The sequence below is a fragment of the Chlorocebus sabaeus genome, chromosome X, assembly GCF_047675955.1.
Source record: "Chlorocebus sabaeus isolate Y175 chromosome X, mChlSab1.0.hap1, whole genome shotgun sequence".
Lineage (NCBI taxonomy): Eukaryota > Metazoa > Chordata > Mammalia > Primates > Cercopithecidae > Chlorocebus > Chlorocebus sabaeus.
This window is the reverse complement of record NC_132933.1, coordinates 25,592,271-25,617,564: the sequence shown is the minus strand read 5'-3', so window position 1 is coordinate 25,617,564 and position 25,294 is coordinate 25,592,271.

Here is a 25,294-nt window from a genome sequence, read left to right as displayed (position 1 = left end):
GGCTCATAGGCAGAAGGGGTTGCCTTGTCTCAGATAAGACTTTGGTCTATGGACTTTTGAGTTAATGCTGAAATGAATTAAGACTTTAGGGGACTGTTGGGAAGGCATGATTGGTTTTGAAATGTGAAAATACAGACATTAGATTTGAGAGGGACTCAGGGCAGAATGATATGCTTTGGCTCTATGTCAACACCCAAATATCACCTCAAATCGTAATCCTCATAATCTTCACATGTCAAGGGTGGGAACAGGTAGAGGTAGTTGGATCATGGGGGTGGTTTCTTCCATGCTGTTCTCATGATAATGAGTGAATTCTCACGAGATCTAATGGTTTTGTAAGTGTCTGGCATTTCCCCTGTTTGCACACACTCTATCCTGCCACCCTGTGAAGAAGGTGCCTGCTTCTCCTTTGCCTTCTACCATGATTATAATTTTCCCAAGGTCTCCCCAGGCATACGAAACTGGGAGTCAATTAAACCACTTTCCTTTAAAAACTACCAAGTCTCTGGTATTTTTTCATAGCAGTGGGAGAATGGACTAATACATAGAGATTGGGTTCTATGCTCATTGCCTTTCTGATGAAATAATCTGCACACCAAACCCCTGTGTCACACAATTTACCAGTGTAACAAACCTGCACATCTAGGCCCAAACCTAAAATTAATGTTGAAAAGGAAAAAAAAAAAAAAAGAAGAAGTCTTTGAAAGAGCTTAGAAAGGTGGAAATATATTACCCAATGTATGTTTTTAAAGATTGATTTTTATTTTATGAGTAAATGCATTATGAAGTTGCATAAAGAGAGCAGAGAAATGTGATAGAAATCTAGTCCAGTCCAGTCCAGAGATATGGAAGAGGGGTTAGTGGAGATAAGGATATATATAATACTAGCCAAAATTCCTAGTACTTGTTGATAAATGTTTGAGCAAATAGAGAGATAGCCAAGCTATATAATTACATATAAGTATATTTCAAGTTTGGAACTCAGAGAATATCATGACTTGAGGGAAAATTCCACAATCTGTAGCATATAGATTTCAATTCAAATCTAGATTAATGGATAAGGTCACCTAAGTAAAGAGTACAGATACAAAATAAGATCTCAGGCACTCCTACACTTGGGTTCTATGTACAATAGAGAAAAGAGAGATAGGTTAAGCATATACTGTGAGAAAAGCTAGAAAGGGAACACCACTGCAACAACAACCAGAAATATGTTCTGCTCATGGTAGAATAATAGGTTCCAGATTTGACCACCCCAAACACAGTTAACAACTACAAAAGTAGACAAAATATATGAGGCATTTGTTGTCAGCCACTGCAAATATGTATCTCTGAACTTATATCTTTGAAATTAAATAATTAACATAACCACATTGATTTCTAGAAATTATCAAGTGGTCTAACAAATATGAAATTATAGCTTCAAAAGAGCAGATAGGAAAAATGGAACATAAGAAAACAAAATCAAAAGCACAAACACATGCAACTTGTGATTCCACCTCTATTATGTAAAAAGCTTGCTAATTGTCACTCCTGTCCCTACAGCAAAAAAAAAAAAAAAAAAAAAAATGGAACAAACTAAAAATAAGTGAGTTTTATTTGCCTTGTCAAAGAACTGAGGCTGCAGGGCAGACCACCACTAGAAAATTTAGAGAAACAGAAAATCCAGAGTTACAGCTGTGACCTGCTTACCTGCAGCAAAAGCCACTAGAGGCATAAATTAGTTGGAACATTCAAATGCTAATTTTGAAAAATTGTTGGGGCTGATTGTAAACTAGTGCAAAAATTAAAATAAATAAATAAACTTTTGTGGGTTTCTACCTCAAGGAATATCAACAGATTCTCACAGTGAGGATTTGAGAAAGATTTTCCTCTTGTATCTGACAGGAGGATGGAAAGAATAATCCTTGTAAAACATGTCAAAAGACTTTTATAAGAAAGATCAACTCTAGAGAGAAGAAGACTTTACCAGAGCCTTATCACCATTCCTTTTCTCCTAGGCTTCTGTTTCACCAAAGAAGGAAGGGCCATACCCCTGAAGAAACAATTGTGAGGGTTACAGTTCAGAGAAAAGTTTATTAAAATACTGAGATTTAACATAAGATAACAGAGAACTTTACATCCTCCACAGCTCACCACCACATCAACAGGCTCCAGTATAATAAAAAAGGATAAGGGAAAAATGAATTGCAAAATGCAATCATCTCTAAGGAGTACTCAGGAAAGCTGAAAGTCATGAGAAGAGACAAAAACAGAGACACAGGAGGATTTTAAAGCTTTTGCCTCCTACAGATAGAACAAACATTAAACATAGCCCAACTCCTAGCCATGTAATATAAATGTTTACACTATGAACTTACTTACTTTAATCCCTATAATTAATACAACGTGTGAAAGGAAAATAAATCTCCGGACCCCCAAATCACTAAGCCAAAGGGTATCAGGCAAACCTGCCTCCCATTTTATTCCTAAATAAGATAGTTACAAAGAGAAAAAAAAAGGCTACATATCTCCTTCACAATTTACCCACAAGGAAATTCCTTGTGGACCTCAAGATCTTTATCCTCAAACAGTTCTGTTGAATTTCACCCTGGCGATGTAAATTGATAGATTATCTTCACAGGTGCCAAACAAACGACTGCCAGAACTCAAAGTCATCCTTCTGCTCACCTGAGACAAATGCATATCTGATTGTTTCCGCTGCCCTATTGTTTATGTAAAAATGCATTTTCGCTGGAGTCAGACTAAGGCATAAGTGACTGTTCCTCTACTCCATTTCACATGTAAATTATGTATTCAGTGAAAGGCTGATCAAAGACTGAAAATAATGCAACCTGTTGCTTCTTATCATCTACCTGTGACCCAGAAGCCCCTACTTCCAGAGTTATCCCACCTTGCCAGACAGAAAGAATGTACATCTTACACATACTGATTGATGTCTCATGTCTCCCTAAAATGAATAAAACCAAACTGTGCCCTGACCACCATGGGCACATGTTCTCAGGATCTGCTGAGGGCTGTGTTGTGGGCCATTGGTCACTCATATTTGGCTCAGAATGAATACTTTAGATATTTTACAGAGTTGGACTCTATGTGACAAACATGTATAGCTTTCAACAAAAACATTACAAGACATATCAAAAGGCAAAAAAATGCAGTCTGAAGAGACAAATCAGGCATCATGATCAACTTAGATGTAACAAAGACTTGATAATTACCAGAAAAGGAATTTAAAATAACAATGGTTAATATGTTAGGGCTGTAATGGAATGGCAAAAACATGCAAGAATGTACAAATGATGAAAGGAGAGAGGAGAAATCTCTAAGAAATAATCAAAAGGAAATAATCATAAATAAAAATATCAAACAGCAATGTAAGAAAAACTTGTAAAGCAGGAAATTCCAAGCACCTTTTTCTCCACAGAAACACTAAAAAATTGAGCAAAAATGGTCAGAATCAACTTTGCTGGAATACTGAAAAATAGTAAAAAAATTACAGCAACCAAGCAGACACTGAATTAAATAAGGAGTGATGTGAAGAAAACAGTAAAGCTTTGTGGAATCTTAGGCCAGCTTTGCATAACCCTATCCTTAGTGTGGAAATAATCTTGAAGATGGCAATTAGTATTCTCAATAAAGGTACCTGACTCTAGAGAGAACAGAGTAGACCTCATTCACAAGTAATGGTGCTTGTCTGATATGATCCCTCTAGGGTTTCCTTGAAGAACACCTACAAGGTTCTTGCTATTGTTTTGGCTAATTCGGAACTCTCTGATGGCAGAAAAGCAGCTAAGCAGAGTGTATTCAGAAAAATCAAACAAACAAAAAACAGGAAAAGGCGAATGAACAAGTCACTGCTGCCCGGTGTAAGGTATTAGAGTCAAGGCAAGCAATGAAAACGCCTTGGGTGGAAAAGCTGGAGAGAGTGTTATTCTGGGGACAAAGGGCTTTGAACAACTCCTGAATATAACAGGATATTTAGAAAGCCATAACACAACCATAGCCATAGGCATGGTCAGAAAAGTGCTGAGAAGAAACAAAACTTTCACTTACAGCTGATTTTGAGGCTAATCATCATAAATGGGAAGTGAAAGCTAAGACATAATTATAAAAGTCCTGTCTGTGTGTTGAAGGAGTGCTTCAATAGACACTCAAAAGGCAAAGACTGGGAGAGTGATTAAATTCAATATTTTAAATAAAACTTACCTCAAATGTTTAAAGAAATCTTTACCTGACCACTAAGTAACCACAAGCCAGAGGAACTTCAGAGACCATATATGACAAAAAAATACAGTTTTCAAAAATAGTTTAGAAAAGTCACTAAACAAAAAAGTTAGTACGGACCCAGCAAGCAACAACAACAACAAAATCTTGAGGAGGATGAAATATCTGCTATCCCTGGGTACTACATTATATTATTTTAAATTTTCAGTTTTTAACAAAAATCTGTGAAACATGAGAGATGAGGAAAAAATGAGAGAATGTATGGCCCACTCGAAAAATAAATTAATAGAAATTGTTCATAACAAATCACACACATTGGACTTAGGGAAAAAAAAAACCTTTAAATTAACTGTCTTAAATATATTCAGAGATCTAAGAAAGTCACAGATGAGAATGCAAATAAAATAGCAGAATAATGTCTCAATTAATAGAGAATATCAATAAAGACAAAAGTTATAGAAAGGAACTGACAGGAATTCTGAAACTGAAAAGTACAATAGGTGAAAATAAAAATGTACTAAAAGATTTCAAAAGTACATTTGAGAGAGCAAAAAAGAATAATTAACCAACTTAAAGAAGAGTTAATTGAAAGTATCTGACGAGGGGAGAAAAGCATAAAAAACATTAACAGAAGATAGGAGATACAAGGTAGGTCACAAAGGCTACTTCAAAAAACAGTGGCGAAAAACTTCTCTTATCTTATAAAATACATAAATCTAAACATCAAATAAGTTCAATAAACTCCAAATAAGATAAATACATGGAAATCCACAACAATATACATTATAATCAAGTTACTGACTATGCAAACAGCCAGAGAAAAGCACCTTGTTATGCCTAAGGGATCCTCAATAACACTAACAACCAATTTCTCAGTAGCTACCATGAAAGTCAGAATGTAATGGGAAAATACTATAATTCTAGAAATTTAGAATTAAAAAAAAAAATCTTAAAAAATTTAAAAAATGTTTATTGACAACAAGTTCTATATTTGGCAAGATTATTCTAAAAAAACAAGGGAGAAATTAAGACATTCCCAGATAAACAAAAACTTCTTTTGTGTCCAAAGATACAAATAAGTTAAAGTGAAAGAATGCAAAAATAAAGTAAATAATTTTACGAGAGACAAATAAGGATATTATAGATTGAAAAAACTGTAAGTTTATTTAAAAGATATAAAAATTATAAACATATCTACACTTAAAAATAGAGCCCCCAAGTACATGAAGAAAAAATTGCCATAAGTCAAGAGAAAAATACAAAGTTCTACAATAATAGATGGAGACTTCAACATGATATTTTCAATAATAAATAAACTTATCAAATAGAAGACCAATAGAGGCAGTGGAAGATATACATAACACTATAAACCACACAGACTTAACTCATTATAGGATACTATATCCCAGAATAGTAGAGTACACATTCTTCTGAAGTTTGCATGGGAAATTATTCGGGATAAACCACATGTTAAGACATCAAAGTACATTTTAAAAGTTTCAAATTGTAAAAAGTATCTTTCTCAAACACAATAAAATGAAACAAAAAATAACAGATTGAAAACTTAAAAATTCACAAATAAGTGCAAATTAACAACACACTAGTAAACAGCCAATGGGTCAAATAAAAAAATCAGAAGGAAATTAAGAAAGTTCTTTAGACAACTGAAAATAAAAATACAACATATGAAAACATATGAAATTCAGTAAAAGAAGTGCACAGATATATTTATAGCTGTAAATGACATATTAATAAGAAATATCTGAAATCAGTAAACTGACAGTACACTTTTAAAAAGTAGATAAAGAGGATAAAAGTACATCTAAAGCTAGGAGGAGAGAAATAAAGATAAAGATTGGAGTGAGGTAAATGAAACAGAAAAAGAAAAATATTAGAGAAAATGAACAAAGACAAAGTTGAATAAGAAGCTCAACAAACTTGACAAAACAGCAAGAGGGACTATAAGAAAATGTATATAACACTCAAATCATTAAAATCAGAAATGAACTAAGGACATTAATTATGGCCTAACAGGAATAAAAAGAATAGTAAGGGAATATTATGATCAATTGTATGACCAACAATTAGATAATCTAGATCTAGTAGAAAAATTCCTACAAACACCCAAATTGCCAAAAATGTCTCAAGAATAAATATAAAATAGAGACAGATCTATAATAAGTAATGGGATTAATTTAGTAATCACAAGCCATCTAGCCTTAATAAAATTGATAAGCCTCTTGCAAGACTAATGATAAAAGAAAAACTTTAGCCAAGTTACATTTGAAGGAGTTTGAGTAATGAACGATTTGTGAATTGGGTAGCCTTTTGACCCAGGGTAGGCTCAGAGACTCCAGCACAGCCACATGGTGGGAGACAAATTTATGGATAGAAAAAGGAAAATAATGTACAGAAAACTGAAGTGAGATACAGGAACAACTGGATTGGTTACAGCTCAGCATTTGCCCTATTTGAATGCTGTCTGAACAGTTGGCTACATTTGGCCAAAATTCAGTAATTGGCACAGTTGTGGGCTACACTCTGTTTACACTTCCACTTATAGTTCACAAGGTACAGAAAAACCTTTTGGCTGAACTTAAAATATGTAAGGAGGCAGCTTTAGTCTAGACTCAAATTAACACTAAGAAAAAAAGAGAGGGCACAAATTACGAGTATCGGTCATAGAAGAGGGATCATTACTACAGGTTTAATGGACATTAAAAGGTTAATCATAACATATATTGAACAACTCTAGGCCAACACATTTCATACCCTGGATTCAATGGACCAAATTCTTGAAAGACATGATCTGGCAAAATTCAAACAAGAGCAAAATAGACAATATGAACAGGCATTATCTTTTAAATAAATTTAATAAAAAATGTAAAATCTTTTTAAAAAGAAAGAAACAGGCCTAGATGGGTTTACTGCAGAATTCTACCAAACATATGAGGAAGAAATTACAATTCTCCACAATATCTTCTAGAATATAGAAGCAGAAGGAATACTTACTCATTATATCAGGCTGTAGTGAACTCATTATTTTGTTTGCCTCAGCTTCCACTGTCATTACAAGTTTAACTTTCTCATACCAGAAACAGGGCTCAGTCACCTTTGACACAGTATCCAATTCCATACCACACTCACATGATGGTTGCCAGAGAAAAAACTGTAAATGAATCTCTTTCACCTGACAGATTAGGCTTGCCACTGTGCCTCTGATTGCTTACTTTAAATGGACTGTCCAGTTATTTGTCCATGAACTTAAACTGACACATAGTCTATTTCCTTAAATATATACTGCCAGTTACCATGACTCTTCATTTCTGCCTCTTGACTTGGTAACAGAAGACTGCCCTTCTGACTCATTATGCCTTCACTGCCCAGGATTTGTGAGTAAAAATATTCGAATTTAATTTCGATTATGGTGGTATTTTAAATTTGTGCTTTCCATCAGAAGAACCAGGGACTACACAAAGATGGCTTTTCCCTAGAACACTAGGAGAGGAGGAGGACCCAATATAAGGCTTCCAGTGCCAGACTTTGAATACCACCCACATAAGATGGTGAACATAATTTATAAATATGTATATGCTTACCACTCTACCAACTGGTCACTGCTCCATTCCTTTCCCTCTCCTCAGGCCTCCATATTCCCTAAGATGGGTTAATATTGAAATTATGCTAATTAATAAGCCTATAATAGCATCTGTGTGTTCAAGTTAAAGAAAGAATCACACTTCTCTCACTTTAAATCAAAAGCTAGAAATCATTAAGCTTACTGAGGAAGACATAGCAAAAGCTAAGACAGGCTGAAAACTAAGTCCCTTGTACCAAACAGTTAACCAAGTTGGGAATGCAAAGAAAAGTCCTTGAAGGAAATTAAAATTGCTGCTCCAGTGAGCATACAAATTGTAAGAAAATAAAATTGTCTTATTTGCTGATATGGAGAAAATTTTAGTTGTCTGGATAGGAGACCCACTGGCCACAACACTCCTTAAACTAAAACGTAATTCAGAATGAGGTTCTAACTCTCTACAATTTTGTGAAGGCTGAAAGAGGTGAGAAAGCTGCAGAAAACAAGTTTGAAATTAGCAAAGGTGGGTTCACAAAATTTAAGGAAAGAAGCCATCTCCATAACATAAAAGGGCAAGGTGAAGCAGCAAGGGCTGATATAGAGGCTACAGCAAATTATTCATAAGATTTAGCTAAAATAACTGTTGAAGGTGGCTACACTAAAAAAATGGATTTTCAATGTAGATAAAACACCCTGATATTGGAAGAAGATGCCATCTAGCACTTTCATAGCTAGAGAAGAGGTCAATGCCTCGCCTCAAAGCTACAAAGAGCAGGTTAACTCTCTTGTTAGAAGCTAATGTAGCTGATGACTTTCAGTTAAATCCAATGCTCATTTATCATTCCAAAAGTACTAGGGGCCTTAAGAATTATTTTAAATCTATTCTGCCCATGCTCTATAAATGAAACAACAAAGCCTGGATGACAGCACTCTGTTTAGAACACAATTTACCATTTTAAGCTCACTGTTCAGACCTACTGCCAAGAAAATAAGATTTCTTTCAAAATATCGCTGCTCCTTGACAAGGCACCTAGTCACCCAAGAGTTCTGATGGAAATGTACAAGGGAACTAATGTTATTTTCATATCCACTAACACAACATCCATTCTGCAGCCAATGGATCAAAGAGTCACTTTGACTTACAAGTCTTATAGTTTAAGATATATATTCCATAAGGATATAATTCTCATAGATATTGATTCTTCTAATGGATCTGGGCAAAGGAAATTGAAAATCTTCAGGAGTGGATTCAACATTCTAGGTGCCACTGAGAACATTTACGATTCATTGGAGGAGGTTAAAGTATCAACATTAACAGGAGTTTGGAAGAAATTGATTGCAACCCTCATGGATGACTTTTATTAGGAGTTAAACACTTCAGAGAAGAGAGTAACTGCAGATGTGGTAAAAATAGCATGACACCTGAAATTAGAAGTAAAGCGGGAATACATGACTGACTTGCTGCACTCTCATGTTAAAACTATAATGGGTAAAGAGTTGTTTCTTATGAATAAGCAAAGAAAGTTCTTTCTGAAGAAACAACCCTTTAAAGCTTTTAAAGTAAAAAGCTTTTAAAAACAGTTAAAGCTGTTAAAGGTTTAACATGAGATTGTATCAAGTCAGTCGTGTATTTAGGCCCTACTTCTAATTTCAATTGTCTTGCTATTTCCTTCCTTCCTTCCTTCCTTCCTTCCTTCCTTCCTTCCTTCCTTCCTTCCTTCCTTCCTTCCTTCCTTCCTTCCTTCCTTTCCTTCCTTTCCTTCCTTTCCTTCCTTTCCTTCCTTCCTTCCTTCCTTCCTTTTTTTCTTTCTGAGACAGAGTTTCACTCTTGTTGCCTAGGCGGGAGTGCAATGGGGCGATCTCCGCTCACTGTAACCTCCTCCTCCCAGGTTCAAGTGATTCTCCTGCCTCAGCCTCCCGAGTAGCTGGGATTACAGGTATGCGCCACCACGCTGGCTAATTTTGTAATTTAGTAGAGACGGGGTTTCTTCATGTTGGTCTGGCTGGTCTTGAACTCCCAACCTCAGGTGATCTGCCTGCCTCGGCCTCCCAAAGTGCTGGGATAACAGGCATGAGCCACCGCACCTGGCCTTGTCTTGTTATTTTTACCACATCTGCAGTTAATTACACATAAGTTTATTGCAGTGCTATTTACAATAGCAAAGACATGGAACCAACCCAAATGCCCATCAATGATAGGCTAGATAAAGAAAATGTGTTACATATACACCATGGAGTACTATGCAGCCATAAAAAAAGAATGAGACCATGTTCTCTGCAGGGACATGGATGAAGCTGGAAGCCATCATCCTCAGCAAACTAACACAGGAACAGAAAACCAAAAACCACATGTTCTCACTCATAAGTGGGAGATGAACAATTAGAACACATGGACACAGGGATGGGAACATCATACACTGGGACCTGTCGGGGAATGGGGGGCAAGGGTAGGGAGAGCACCGTGACAAATAGCTAATGCATGTGGGGCTTAAAACCTAGATGATGGGTTGATAAGTGCAGCAAACCACCTGACACACCTATACCTATATAATAAGCCTGCACGTTCTTCACTTGTATCCCAGAACTTAAAGTAAAATAAAATAAACTAAAAACTAAAAAAAAAAAAAAAAAAGATTGACCAAGAATATCATATTTCATTGACTAAGATGCCAGGGATTGTTAAATACCCCATTATTTAAAAAAAAAAAGAAAGAAAGAAAGAAAGAAAGTGGTTTCTCCTGGTTAAAATGAAGTGAACATTGTTGAAATGATAACAAATAATTTAGAATATTACATAAACTTAATTGACAAAGCAATGGCAGGATTTGAGAGAATTGACTACAGTTTTAAAAGAAGTTCTGCTGTGGGTAAAATGCTTTCAAACCACATTACACGCTACAGAGAAATCTTTAATAAAAGAAAGAGTCAATTGATGCAGAAAACTTGACTGTTGTCTTATTTTAATAAATTGCTTCAGCCATTCCAAAGCCACCACTACCCTGATCAGTCAGTAGCTATCAATATTGAGGCCAAGCCCTCCACCAGCAAAAAGATTATGACTTCCTGAAGGTTCCAATGATTATTAGCAATTTTACTAATAAAATATTTTAAATTAAGGTATGCTTATAATGCTATTACACACTTAATAGACTGTAGTGTAATCATAACTTTTATATACACTAAGAAATCAAAGTATTGATGTGACTCCCTCTATTATGATGGTCTTGAACTGAACCCACAAGATTTTCAAGGTATACCTGTATTTTACTAAGTGATTTGAAATGTTATGTCCACAAAAAAGCTGCAAGCTGAACAGGAATGTTTACCGCTACTTTACTCAGCTTTTTGGAAGAAATCAAAATGCCATTCAATGAAAGAAGAAATAAACAACAGCGGTATATCTATGCATGTATAATATTATTCCATGATGAAAATCAATATTGTTACATCATTGAAACACGTGGATGAATCAAGTGCCTATTTTGGTTAAAGAAGTCAATGTGTTTGGATTGCGTACTATATAGTTTTATTTATAGGACATTCAGGAACAGGAAACCATAGAAAATGTAAAAAGATCAGTGATTTCCAGGGCATCAGGGGAAAATGGGAGAGTTGACTCAGTGAAGCACACATAAATTTTTAGGGTGGAGAAACACCCTACAGTGTGCTACTGTAGTGGTGAATACATGACATTATGTATTTGTGAAAACACATAAGACTTTATAGCACAATTAATGACTTTCAAACGGATGTAAATTTTTGGAGAAAAACAGTATCCTAGGAGATTGGGGGAATTTCCAAATTGGTTACAGAATGTTACTAAACAACCTCACTGTGTTATTAATGTATAAAACACTGTCATCTTAGAGGGTGGAGGTAAATATTGCTGACCTAGACAACTTTGGAAATGAGTTTGTAAGACTAAATGCAAAAGACACTGTACATAAGTTCTGTAATCTAGTCAATAAGGTTGTTTCCTTCAGAAGTACAGGTAAACAATTCTGATACCACTTTATATGTATGCCAAAGTTGAACAATTAAATGAATGAATACTAGATAGCAGGCACCAGGTTTCTCACTGTTGAAGTGAGAGGTTACCAATAAGTAAAGGCAAGAGGCTAGTATGATCTGTGTGGTATTAATTGGAGTTTAAGACATCAGTATAAACTACTATTTAGCTTGATGTAGATACAAATGATGTTATATAGAAAGACATACACGTGCATAGTTAGCATATAAACATATATTTTCTTGATCTATCAGCTGAGAGGGCCTAGAAGTAATGACGTCTCAGTAGCAAAGTGGAAACGTAGATCTTAGATCTTGGTTTCTAATATCATCCTCCAGTTAAAAGAAAGAACTCATATGTGGGAGCTAAGCTATGAGGACGCAATGGCATAAGAATGATACATTGTACTTACGGAGTGGGGGAAAGGCTGGGGGTGGTGAGGGATAAAATACTACACATTGGGTACAGTCACACTGCTCAGTTAATGGGTGCACCAAAACCTCAGAAATCACTACTAAAGAACTTATTCATGTAACCAAATGCCACCCGTTCCCCCAAAACCTATTGAAATAAAAAAATAAAAAATTTAATTAGAAAAAAGAAAAGAGTAAATTGATGGTAAAAGGTGGCAATGTGTGATTTGGAAAAAAATAAATACATGTTTTAATTTTGATTTATGAAGCTTTGAATGATAATTTATGTTTCTCTGAACTCATTAAAAATAATTACAATGTATAAAATTTTTTATTTTAAAATTAAAATCAGATAATTATTTGAATAAAAAAATAATAAATAAAGGACTCAGAGCACATTTGAAAAATGTCTGATTTTAGGACTGGGGAAGAAAATATAAAAAATTATCTTATAGTGCCAAAACATAAAAACAGTACTAAAAATGCAATTCAAAATGTAGGGGGTATGTCAAATGAGGTGACTGATAGAATGAGCTAGTTGCCAAAATTGGTAAATTTAAGCAACAAAATAAATAAAGCTGTATGAGATTAAAACCTAATATGTAAATAAATGCCTTCAAGTACATACTGATATCAATAAATAGTTGAAAAACAATTTAAATAAGGAATAAAGGACAAATCTGTCTTGCACAATAATTCCAGATAACTTATGTAGATACTCTACATTCAGTGAAGTGCCTCCACTTTTCACATGAGTGCCACGTGTAATGACCTGTTTCCAAAGAGTACAGTATGGAAAGAAGAAAAATAGTAACTTTTAAAGTGGAAAGGCCAGTTGCAGTGGCTTACACTTGTAATCTCAGCACTTTGGGAGGTAGAGGCAGGCAGATCGCTTGAGCCCAGGAATTAAAGATCAGCCTGGGCAACATGGTGAGACTCTGTTTCTACAATTAAAAAAAAATTAGTGTGGTGTGATGGCACACACCTCTGTTCCCAGCTACTCAGGAGGCTAAGACAGGAGCCAAGGTGGTCAAAGCTTCAGTGAGCCATGTTCATGCCATTGCACTCCAAACTTGTTGACAAAGAGAAATCCTGTCTCAATTAAATAAATATAAATAAATAAATAAATAAATAGTAGATAAACATAACAAGCCCTTCCTTAGCCAGATAATCACAGTGAACATCATCAGCAATAAGTAATATTGATAATAGGTATACTAGATATGTTATAATGAAAATGAAAATGTATATCTGTAGTATTCTTCCCCGAGAAACATAAACCCCAGTGTAATCATTTATTTATTTTCTATAAATATACATTCTATATTAATATTTCTCAAAAGTTCCAAAGTCATTAAACACCACGAAAGTCTGAGAAACTGTCACAATTAAGAGCCTAAAGCAACATGATGACAAAATGTAAAGTGTTATCTTGTATGGAATATTGGAGATGAACAAAGAATATTAAGTAAAAACTGAGTAAATCTGAAACATTTATAGGCTTAAATTTTAATAAAGCATCAATACTAGTTTATTAATTATAAAAAATATACTATACAAAATTAAGTCATCAATAATAGGTAAAAGTGTGTGTGTAAAATATGGGAACTATACTGTCTTCCAATTTAAATTTCTTATAAAGAATGTATCAAAAATATATCTGAAATAATTCAAAATTTGATTAAAAATATCAGCCTGTAGTAAACTTTAAAACCATCAAACACCAGTAAAAACTCTAAGACATCATAGTAAAACTACTGAAAATAAGAGATAAAGAGAATTTTTTTTTCTAGCTTCATTGAGGTATAATTGACAAAAATTGTATGCCCTTAAAGTATATAGAACAATGTTTTGATGTACATATATTGTGAAATGATTGCCACAATAAGGCTAATTTACATGTACATCACCTCACATAATTATGGTGTGTGTGTGTGTGTGTGTATGTGTGTGTGTTGAGAACCTTTAAGACTGACTCTCAGGAAATGTCAAGTATACAATACAGTATTATTAACTATTAATATAATTACCATTAATACAGTATTATTAACTATACACAATACACATTCTACTCTGTGTCATGCATTCTAGTTTTTTAGATTCCATACATAGGGAGATTATGCAGAATTTGTCTTTTTATGTCTGGCTTATTTCACTTAGCGTAAAGTTATCCAAGTTAATCCGTGTTTGAAAAACTGACAGGATTCTCTTTTTTTTAAAGGCTGAATGACATGTCATTGCATTCATATACTACATTTTTTAATCCGTTGATTTGTTGATGGACATTTAGGAGGAATCCATATCTTGGTTATTGTAAACACTGCTGCAATAAACATGGGAGTGCAGATATCTCTTTAAGATACTGATTTTGTTTCCTTTGAGTATATACCCAGAAATGAAATTGCTGAATCATATGGCAGTTCTATCTTTTATTTTGGGGGGAGCTTCCATACCATTATTCATAATGGCTAAATAAATGTACATTACCAACAGCAAAGTAAAAGCATTACTTCTTTTCCACATCCTCACCAACACTTACCCTATTTTATCTTTTTGATCATAACTATTCTAACAGGTTTCAGGTGTTATCCTTTTGTGGTTTTCATTTGCGTTTCCCAGTTTTCCTATACCTTCTGGCCATTTAGATGTCTTCTTTTGAGAAATGTCTATTCAAGTTTTTGCCCTTTTTAAAATTACTTTATTTTTTTTCTGACTTTTGAGTTGTTTGATCTCCTAACATAGGTTTGTATCTTCTTTTCAGAAATATCTATTCAGGCCTTTTTCTCTTTTTAAAATAGGGTTATTTGGTTTTTTGGGGTTTTTTTTTTGCTATTGAGGTTTTCGAGTTTCTAACCTATTTTGGATATTAACCCTCTATCAGATGAATAGTTTTCAAATATTTCATCCTACCCCATCGGTTGTCTCTTAATTTGATTATTTTCTTTGCTATGCAGAAGCTCTTTAGTCTCATGTAATCCCATTTGCCTATTCTTCCTTTTGTTTCCTGTGATTTATAGTCATATCCAAAACAATAATTGTCCAGACCAATATCAGGTAGCTTTTTTCCACAAGTTTTCTTCCAGTAGTTTTACAGTGTCAGAATTTAGATGATTAAGTTGTTAATCCATTTTCAGAGAAAATCTTGAAAGCAGACAAAAAATGCCATATTTTATATAGGAAGGAAATTATAAACAATTTTTCTAACTTCTCATTAGAAACAATGGAGGACAGATGACTATGGAATGATGAAATTTTTATCCAGTGAAAAGATTTCTCATAAATGAAAAAAAGTGAAGACATTTTCAGGTAAACAAAAGTTGAGTGAATTTATTGCCAGCACACTGTCAATAAAATAAATACTACTGGGAGTTTCTCAGGCTGAGGGACAATGTTAGATTTAGAGGAAAGAAGTAAATATACCAGAGATGGTAAATGTATAAATAAAAAATATTGTATTTCTTCTCTTAATTTTTGTAAAAGACAACTGACTTTTTAATTTAATTTAATTTTTTTGAGATGGAGTCTGGCTGTTGCCCGGGCTGGAGTGCAGTGGCACCATCACGATCTTGGCTCACTGTAAGCTCCACCTCCCAGGTTCACACCATTCTCCTGTCTCAGCCTCCCGAGTAGCTGGGACTACAGGCGCCTACCACCACGCCCATCTATTTTTTTTTTTTTTGTATTTTTACTAGAGATGGGTTTTCACCGTGTTATCTAGGATAGTCTCGATCTTCTGACCTCGTAATCCACCTGCCTTGGCCTCCCAAAGTGCTGGGATTACAGGCATGAGCCACCACAACTGGCCTCTGACTTTTCAAACAAAAGCATTTTCACTACAAAGTATTTCATTGTGGATTTCAAAATGTTCATCAAAGTAAATTAAATCAAAACAATAATATAATAAATGGAGATAAACTGCATTATATCTTAATAAGTATTTTACATTTTATGTGAAGGGCCAAGATATTAATTCTGTAAAGATGCTAAGGGGCATATTTTATCAGGGAATTGAAAACTAAAGCAACAGTGAGATGCCTCTGCACATCTACTAAAATATCTAAAATTCAAAACACCGAAAACACCAAATGCTGGCCATTGTGTGGAGTAACAGAAGAAACTCTCGTTCTTTGCTAATAGGAATGCAAAATGATATGACCATTTTGAAAGAGAGTTTAGCAACCTCTTACAAAACTAAACAAACTCTTACAATATAATCTAGCAATTGTGTTTCTTATTATTTTCCTAAATGATTTGAAACCTTATGGCCATTAAAAAAATCTGCACATGAATATTTATAGTAGCTCCACCTGTAATTTCAAAAACTTGGAAGAAAACAAGATGTTATTTATTAGGTAAATGAAGTGAACTATGGTCCACCTGTACAATAAAATATTATTAAATAATAAAAATATGATTAAAATATAGATATTATTCAATGACAAAAATTGACAAGTCACCCAAATACATGAAAGGCCTTAAATGTATATTGCTAAGCAAAAAATAGCCAATCTGAAAAGACAATATACTGGATAATTCAAACTATATGACATTGTGAAGATAAAATAATGAAGATAGCAAAAAGATCAGTGGTTGCCAGGAGCTTGAGGTTGAAAAGGAGAAATAAATACCCTGTGAAACACAGCAAAATGGGCAACTAGAAGCCCCCAGTGCTCTCCTCTCCAGAGAGAGCCAAAATAATGAATAAACAACTACAGTATATTTTAATGAAAATAACTAAAAAACAGCATGAGAGTACATCAAAGGAGTAGGAAAAAACCCTTAGACCATAGAAATTCAGATAGCTTCATACAGAATGGAAGGAAACACCTTGCCTCAACCACCTTATCCCTCAGTTGGGATCAGTGCACAACCAAGAGGGACTTCTCCCTAAGGAAAAAAAAAAAAAAAAGGTAATCAACAGGACCCTAGAAACCCCCATCATCACTGGAGATTTCTGCAGTCCTCACAAACATTAAGCCTAGCTCAGGGAGCTGTATGGAGTCTATATGACTGCCTTCTCCCTAGAGAAGGAGTTGACATTGTGCTCTGTCACATTGGCCCACACAGCTACTGCACTGCACATCTTGGAACCAGAACAACTGCTGGAGTGTGTTCTGCTCTGCGGGCAAGTAGCCACCGCATCCTGCCATCTTTGAAGCTTTGTTGTTTCTGAACCACCTCCACCTGGTGGCCCACCATCCCTGAGTTGAGCTACTGCTACAATCTACCCTGTGGGACCAAGATAATGTGAAGCCAGTTCATGAGTCCCTCACGGTTGTTGCTGTACCCTGCCCCTTGATACCTGAGCTGAAGTGACACCCAGTATCCTAAGGAAACATTGCCTTGGTGGCCCAGACTAGACATGACAATCTGTGCCTGAGCAACTCCGGGGAATTGTTGCCTTTCCCACTCAGAACAGTCATTTCCTGCTGTACTTCAGTTGAAGCAGCACCCTGCTTCCTGGAAAAATGATGCCTTGGTTGCCAAGAACAATCACATAGCTCTGGGACTAAGTTAAAGTGGTGCCCTGTCTCCTGGGGAAAGCATGTCTTGGCTGCCCAGAGCAATAACACACTCCTGTGCCTAGCCTGAAGTGGCACCTTGCCTCTCCTGCCTCCCAGGGAAATAGTGACTTAGTTGCCCAGAGCAGTTATGTACCTCTGTGCCTTAGCTAATGGAGGGCCCTGCCTTTTGGGAAAGCAATGCCTTTGCTATCTAGAATAGGCACAACACTCAGGCCTAAGCTGAAGAGGTGCCTCACCTCCCAAGGAAACAATGTCTAGGACAAGCCAAACACCTATGTATCCTAAGGCTAACTTGCCACAGTATCTCATGTCCTAGGGAAACAGAGCATTGGTTAAACAGAAACATCCCACCCTACAGGCCAAAAAACTCTACTGCCCTGCTTTCCCGGAACTGGACTAGCAGCCTAGAATCTAGCTGAATTGAATCTAGATTGAATTCTAGCTGAATCTAGCTGACCTAGAAACTAGCTGCTCAGACAAGCCTCTCTTTGAAGAGTGGAGTCATTGCTGTGCTGCTCTCTATTCCCCATGGCCCAAGTGAAAGTTGTGCTCTGCCATTATAAGGTCCTTATTGCTAGACCTCACAGAGTCTGAAATACTGCTGTATACCACCTTCCTAGGGTCCAGAGTCACCATTGTGTGGTGCCTCATCCTCTGTGGGCTGAGTCGTTACTGTGCCTTATGGACTCTGGTTCCTGAATTGCAGCTGTGCCCTGTTCCCTACACCCAAACATTTAGAGTACTTCTTTCACAGAACTGGGCCAGTGTGGTATCCTGCCCACTAGGGTCAGAGTCATAGTTAATACCCAGCCTCATGAACACTAATTGCTAGGATGTGCACTAAAGTCACAGACTCCAGTTTTTTGGGAAACCTGCATCCAATTCTGGCTTGAAGAGTTAACCTGCACCTCAAGATCCAGGTGCCACAACAGGTTCACTAGACACTGAGCCCCGGATCCTAGCTCCACATTTGCTCTGAACACCTGCACACTGGATCCCAGCATGGCTGCAACTGCTTGTAGGCTGTGTCAGGCTTGACCCTAACAAACATCCCTAAAACTCCTCAATGTGGAGAAAGGAGAACAGGACAACCCCAAAGCTTTTGCCACTGAGGATCCTAACAACCTATGCTGTTTTCACCTCTACCCAAAAGTCCTATAGCGTAAATCACTGAGGCACACACAGTCATTGCTAAAATTGATCACATGTGAAGGTGTTTCACAGAGGCTATGGCACTATATCTACTTGGAACCAGAGTCACTGCACTCTTCCCAACCATCACACTAAGTTTTATCTACAGGCGAGAGTAGTATTTCTTTATAAATGTGATTCTGTAATATTTAGAAAAGGTGATTGTTCTATTAGATGCACAGGCATCAACACAGGGATTCAAGAAACATGAAAGAGCAAGGAAACATGACGCCACCAAAAGAACACAGGGTCATTCCCGGTAAATAGTCCCAAAGAAAAGTTACATATTGACTGAAAAAGAATACAAAATACTGATCCTAAGGAAACTCAGCAAGATATGAGATAATAGAAACAGACAATTGAATGAAGTTATTAAAACAATCTATTGCCTAAAGGAAACATTCAACAAAGAGAGCGATATAAAAAAGAACCAAACAGAAATATTGGAGCTCAAGAATTCAATGAACAAAATAAAAACTAAAGTCATGCATGGTGGGTCACATCTCTAATCCCAGCACTTTGAGAAGCCAAAACTAGAGAATCACTTGATGCCAGGAGTTCAAAACCAGCCTTAGGAACATAGAAAGACCACATCTCTATAGTAAATAAATAAATAAATAAGATAGGAAGTTTCAATAGAAGACTAGATCAAACAGTAAAAAATAACCTCAACTTGAAAATATGACATTTGATATTGTTCAGGTAATGGGAAAAAAGAAAAAAAAAAGAATAAAATCTATTATATCTAAGAAATAAATTCAGTGAAGGTGCAAGATATAAAGTTAACATGGAAAAATCTGTGGCGTTTCTACTCACTAATAATGACCTGGTCAAAAAAGAAATCACGAGAGCAATCTAATTTACAATAGCATCAAATTTAAATGAAATTCATATAAATAAATGTAAACAAGATGAAATATCTATATACTGAAAACCATACAACATTGATGAAAGAAATTAAAGAGGACAAAAATAAATAAAAAGATGGTCAATGCTCATGGAACAGAAGAATTAATATTGTTAAAATGTCAACACTACCCAAAGCAATATATAGATTTAATGCAATCCCTATCAAAATTTCAATGGCATTCTTTTTTTTTTTTTCATGGTTTTTTTGTCTTTTTTATTTGTTTTACAGAACTTGATGTTAGTAGCCATTCTCATATTTTAAAAAGTATTATATTGTCTTATTGGCAGCTAGTTACATCTATTCCAATTTCCCCATATAACAGACCCATTTTTTTCCTTACTTGTTATTGACTGAAAAATGTTGAAATTCACAAAAACACAAGAACTTGAGTTAAGACTTCATTGTTCACTTCAATGGCATTCTATAAAGAAATAGAAAAACATCCTAGAATTTGCAAATTCTTAAAAAAAATTGAAAGCATCACACCTCCTTACTTAAAATTGTATTTTTTTAAAAAACCATCATAATCAAAACTGTATGGTACTGGCAAAAGAACACACATATACTAGTGGAACAGAATAGAGATTCCAGAATTAAATCCACACATTAGCAACAATTTTGATGGAGTTGGAGACCATTATTCTAAGTGAAGTAACTCAGGAATGGAAAACCAAATATTATATGTTTTTACTCAAAAGTAGAAGCTAATCTAAGAGGATGCACAAGCATAAGTGATATCATGGACTTTCCAGACTCTGAGGGAAGGGTGGGAGGGGGTGAGAGATAAAAGACTACATATTGGGTACATCGTATACTAACTGGGTGACAGGTGCACCAAAATCTCAGAAGTCACCAGTAAAGAACTTATACATGTTATCAAAACCACCTGTTCCCCAAAAACTATTGAAATAAAATAGAAAAATAAAAAAATCAAAACTAAATAAAAAATAAAAATTAGATAGATTCTTTCATAGGAAAAAATTAAAAATATAATATCCTTAAAAACTAGAGGGTAATGGAAAGTGGCATAATAAATTCATTATAAACATTGCTGGAGGAGGGAAACAAAGGAACCAATTTTAAAAAGTAAGATAAAATGAAAAGCAAAAATTAGATGATAAATAATAATTTTAAATAAAATGATGACAACTTAACACTCCTTACTAAGAAAAGCAAATATAAAAACAAATACGCAAAGAGAAAACTAGTTTGTCTTTTTCTTTCCAAGATGGTGGATTAAGGATTTAGGATGCCTCAGTCACTTGGAAACAGCAAGAGAGTACATAAAGATCAACTCAGTTTGCTTCAATTTAAGGAGGAAAATGAGAATCCACCAGAATGGTGAAGAACACCCCAGATTCTGAGGAGGAGAATGTGAGCAAATAACCACTGTGACAGTGTCTGACTGATAAAAGTGAGTGAAGTGAGTGAAGCCTCAGTATGTGAGAGAGGCAGAGACACTGCCTCTGTGACTCACCTTTCCATTGGGGAACCCAGCAACCCAGGCTGAAGGAAAGTACTTGGTTTCTCCCAAGCCATAGAGCTAAATTGCCAAGATGCTTGGTGACACTGAGAGGGAAAGACACTGGGGAAAAGCTGCAAACATTTTCCCAGACACAAGAGTGAGAGCAGGACACCATTTTAAAGCTAGGTACATACAAAGTCAGTCACTCCTTGGTGACCTGGCATTGTGGGGCCACAAGACATTATAGCCTTAGGAAAGAAATTGGAGTGCTTCCCCTGGAGCAGAATGGGACCTCCACAGCCAGATTTGCGGAGAGTGCCTTAGCAGTAGGTGCTGGAATTGTACATTCCCCCATCATAGGCTTCGAGAGGGAGGTGAGCTACTATAGCTATGGTTTCTCTTAGGTGATGAGACTTTCAGCCAGGGCCAGATTAGAAAGCTGGAACTTGTCTGCATGTGTCATTGATAGATGCCCCAGCCTGCTTCCCTGAGATTGTGATGCAGTGGGGCCCTCTCCACTCCACATCCACACAGATCTCCTGGCATTTGAAGAACCTACTCACTTAGATTAGCAACCTGAGTCACCCCACCTTTCCTGTACAGAGATATGGGTGCAGGAGAGCCCTCTCTGCTTTATGCCTAGTCATACATTCAGGCAGTTGAAGCACCTGGTGGCCTAGTTCAGTAGCCTGAGTAACTCATCCTTCCTGTGCAGAGACAGTGGTGCAGTTGGGCCCTCCTTGCTCTATACCTAGGCAGGTATCGGTATCCAGGCATTCTGAGCACATGCTCACTCGAATTGGCAGCCTGAGCTGCCTCACCCTCCCTGTGCAGAGATCATGATGCAGTGGGGACTTCACTCCATGCCCATACAGTTCTCCAGGCAGCTGAATACCCTCTTATTCAAATCAGCAGCTGAAGTCAACCTACAGTTTCTGTGCTTAGATTGCACTGAAGCAGAGCCCACTTCACTCCATGCGCAGGCATCTCCTGGATAGATATGTGGGCTGCCTCCCTCTCCATGCAGAGAATGTGAAGCCAAGAAGTTTTCCAGCTCCACATCTAGTTATACAACTGGGCTCTTGGTGGCTACCCATTGTGTTCTCCTTTGGTGCTGGTGTTTTTGCCTGACATTGGGGGACATGTAGGCCCATTTACCTGGTCTGGCCCTACCCATCTTGCCCCCTGCAACCCTAGGGATATGTAGGGAGCAAAGACCACTGTTCATGCCACAAATCATCCTGTTGGCTGATACAACAGGGAGCTTCCACCAGTAAATTAGGATCAAGTATATACTAAGCTGCATTGGCCACAGCTGGCTCTTAACTCCTAAGTGCCATCTACAGGCTTGTAGGTTGAACCACACAGACCAAGATAAAACCTGCTTAAAGAAGTGCATAGGGCTATAAAAGCAGAGCCAAAAGACCCTCCCCAACATTCTCAACAGTCACACATCCTAGGGAGGAGGGGAAGAGAATGGGAAAGAGAAAAAAATATATTACAGCAAAAGAAAGAAAGAGAAAAATCCTATCCACTTGAAAATAATTACAGAAAATAGAAATGCCACCATTTCTAGATGAGAAGGAACCAGAGCAAGAATTCTGGCACCATGAAACATCTGAAAGTAGTGAAACCACCAAAGGATCACACTAGTTCTCCAGCAATGGAGAACAAACCAAAATGTAAACTCAGAAATGACAGATAAATAATTAAAAGTATGGATTGCAAAGAAGCTACATAAGATGGAAGACAAGGTTGAAATTCTACACAAAGAAACTTCTAAAGCAATCCAGGACATGAAGGAAGACACACAAATCTTTAAAAGAAATCAATCAGAGCTACTTGAATTGAAAAACTCACCTAAGGAATTTTAAAGTATAATTGAAAGTTTTATCAATAGACTTGACCAAGCAAAAGAATGAATTTCAGTGCGTGAAGACCAATCTTTTGAATTAACCCAGTCAGAAAAAAATGAAATAATTTTTAAAAAATGAATGAAGTCTTTAATAAATATAGGATTATGTAAAGTGACCAAACCTGAAAATTATTGTCATTCCTGAGAGACAAGGAGAAAAAGTAAGCAACCTGGAAAACATGAGAGAATAATTAAGAAAATTTACCATATTTGTTTGAGAGGTAGGCATCCAGAAATAAGAAATCCAGAGAACACTTACAACACACTATATAAAAACAACACCAAGGCATATGGTCACCCAACTGTTCAAGGACAAAACTAAAGAAAAATGGCTTAAAGGCAACTAATGAGAAAGCTCTGATCATTTACAAAGGGAATCCCATCAGTATAACAGTAGATCTCTCAGCAGGAACCTTATAAGCCAAGAGAGATTGGGGGCCTATTTTTAGCATGTTTCAAGAAAAGAAATTCTAATCAAAAATTTAATATCCAGCCAAATTAAGATCTATAAGCAAAAAAGAAACATGAGATTTTCCAGAGAAGCAAGCATTAAGAAAATTTATTGCTACCATATGAGCCTTACAAGAGATCCTTAAGGGATTTGTAAACATGGAAATGAAAGAACAATACCTGCTATCACAAAAATACACTTAAATGCATAGCCCACAGACCCTATAAAGTAACTGCACAATAGAAACTATGAAGCAACCAGTTAGCAGCTGCATGATAGGCTCCAAACCTCCCATTTGGAAAACAAACACACAAACAAAAAACCCTCACATATGAATATTCACCTTGAATTTAAACAATCTAAATGCCCTACTTCAAAGGCACAGAGTTGTAAGTTGGATGAAAACACAGGACCCATCTATCTCCTGTCTTCAGGAGACACATCATCACACACATAATGACATCCATAGGCTCAAAGTAGAGGGCTGAAGGAATATCTCTCACACAAATGGAAAACAAAAGAGAGCAGAGGTCACTGTCCTTGTATCGGATTGAACAGAGTTTAAATGCACCACACTTGAAAAAGACAAAGAACAGCACTACATAATAATAAAGGGTTTAATTCAACAGGAATCTTTAACTTTCTTTAATATATATTTAAGAACATTCCACATTGGAGCACACAGATTATTTCTAGACCTATAAAAAGAATTACACAGTCACACAGTAATATTAAAGGCCATCATCACCCTAGTGATACTGTTAAATCATCAAGGAAGAAACTCACAAAGAATTTCTGGACTTAAATGTAACACTTGACCAATTGGACCTAATGGACATCTACAGAAGACTCCACCCAACAACAAAAGAATATATATTCTTCTTATCTGCACACAGAACACACTCTAAGATCACACACATTTTTAACCATAAAACAAGTCTCATGAAATTCGAAATGATTTAAAATCATACCAACCATACTCTCAGAAGACAGTGGGATAAAACTAGAAATTAATACCAGGGTTTCTAAAACCAAACATTTACACTGAAATTAAACAACCTGCTCCTGAATGACATGGATAAACAACAAAATTAAGGCAAAAATCAAAAAATGTTTTGAAATGGGTCAGGCATGGTGGCTCACTCCTGTAATCTCAACACTTTGGGAGGCTGAGGCAGGCGGATCACCTGAGGTCGGGAGTTCGAGACCAGCCTGACCAACGTGGAGAAACCCCATCTCTACTAAAAATACAAAATTAGCCAGATGTGGTGGCTCATGCCTGTAATCCCAGCGACTCGGGAGGATGAGGAAGGAGAATCTCTTGAACCCAGAAGGCGGAGGTTGTGGTGAGCTGAGATGGAGCCATTGCACTCCAGCCTGGGCAACAAAAGCAAAATTCCATCTCAAAAAAAAAAAAAAAAAAAGTTTTGAAATGAATGAAAAGAGAGATACAAAATATTAAAATCTCTAGGATTCAGCACAAGTAGTGTAAAGATAAAAGTATATAGCACTAAATGTCTACCAAAAATCGTTAGAAAAAATCTCAAATTAGCAGCATAACATCACACCTAGAGGCACCAAAAAAAAAAAAAAAAAAAAAAAAAAACAATAACA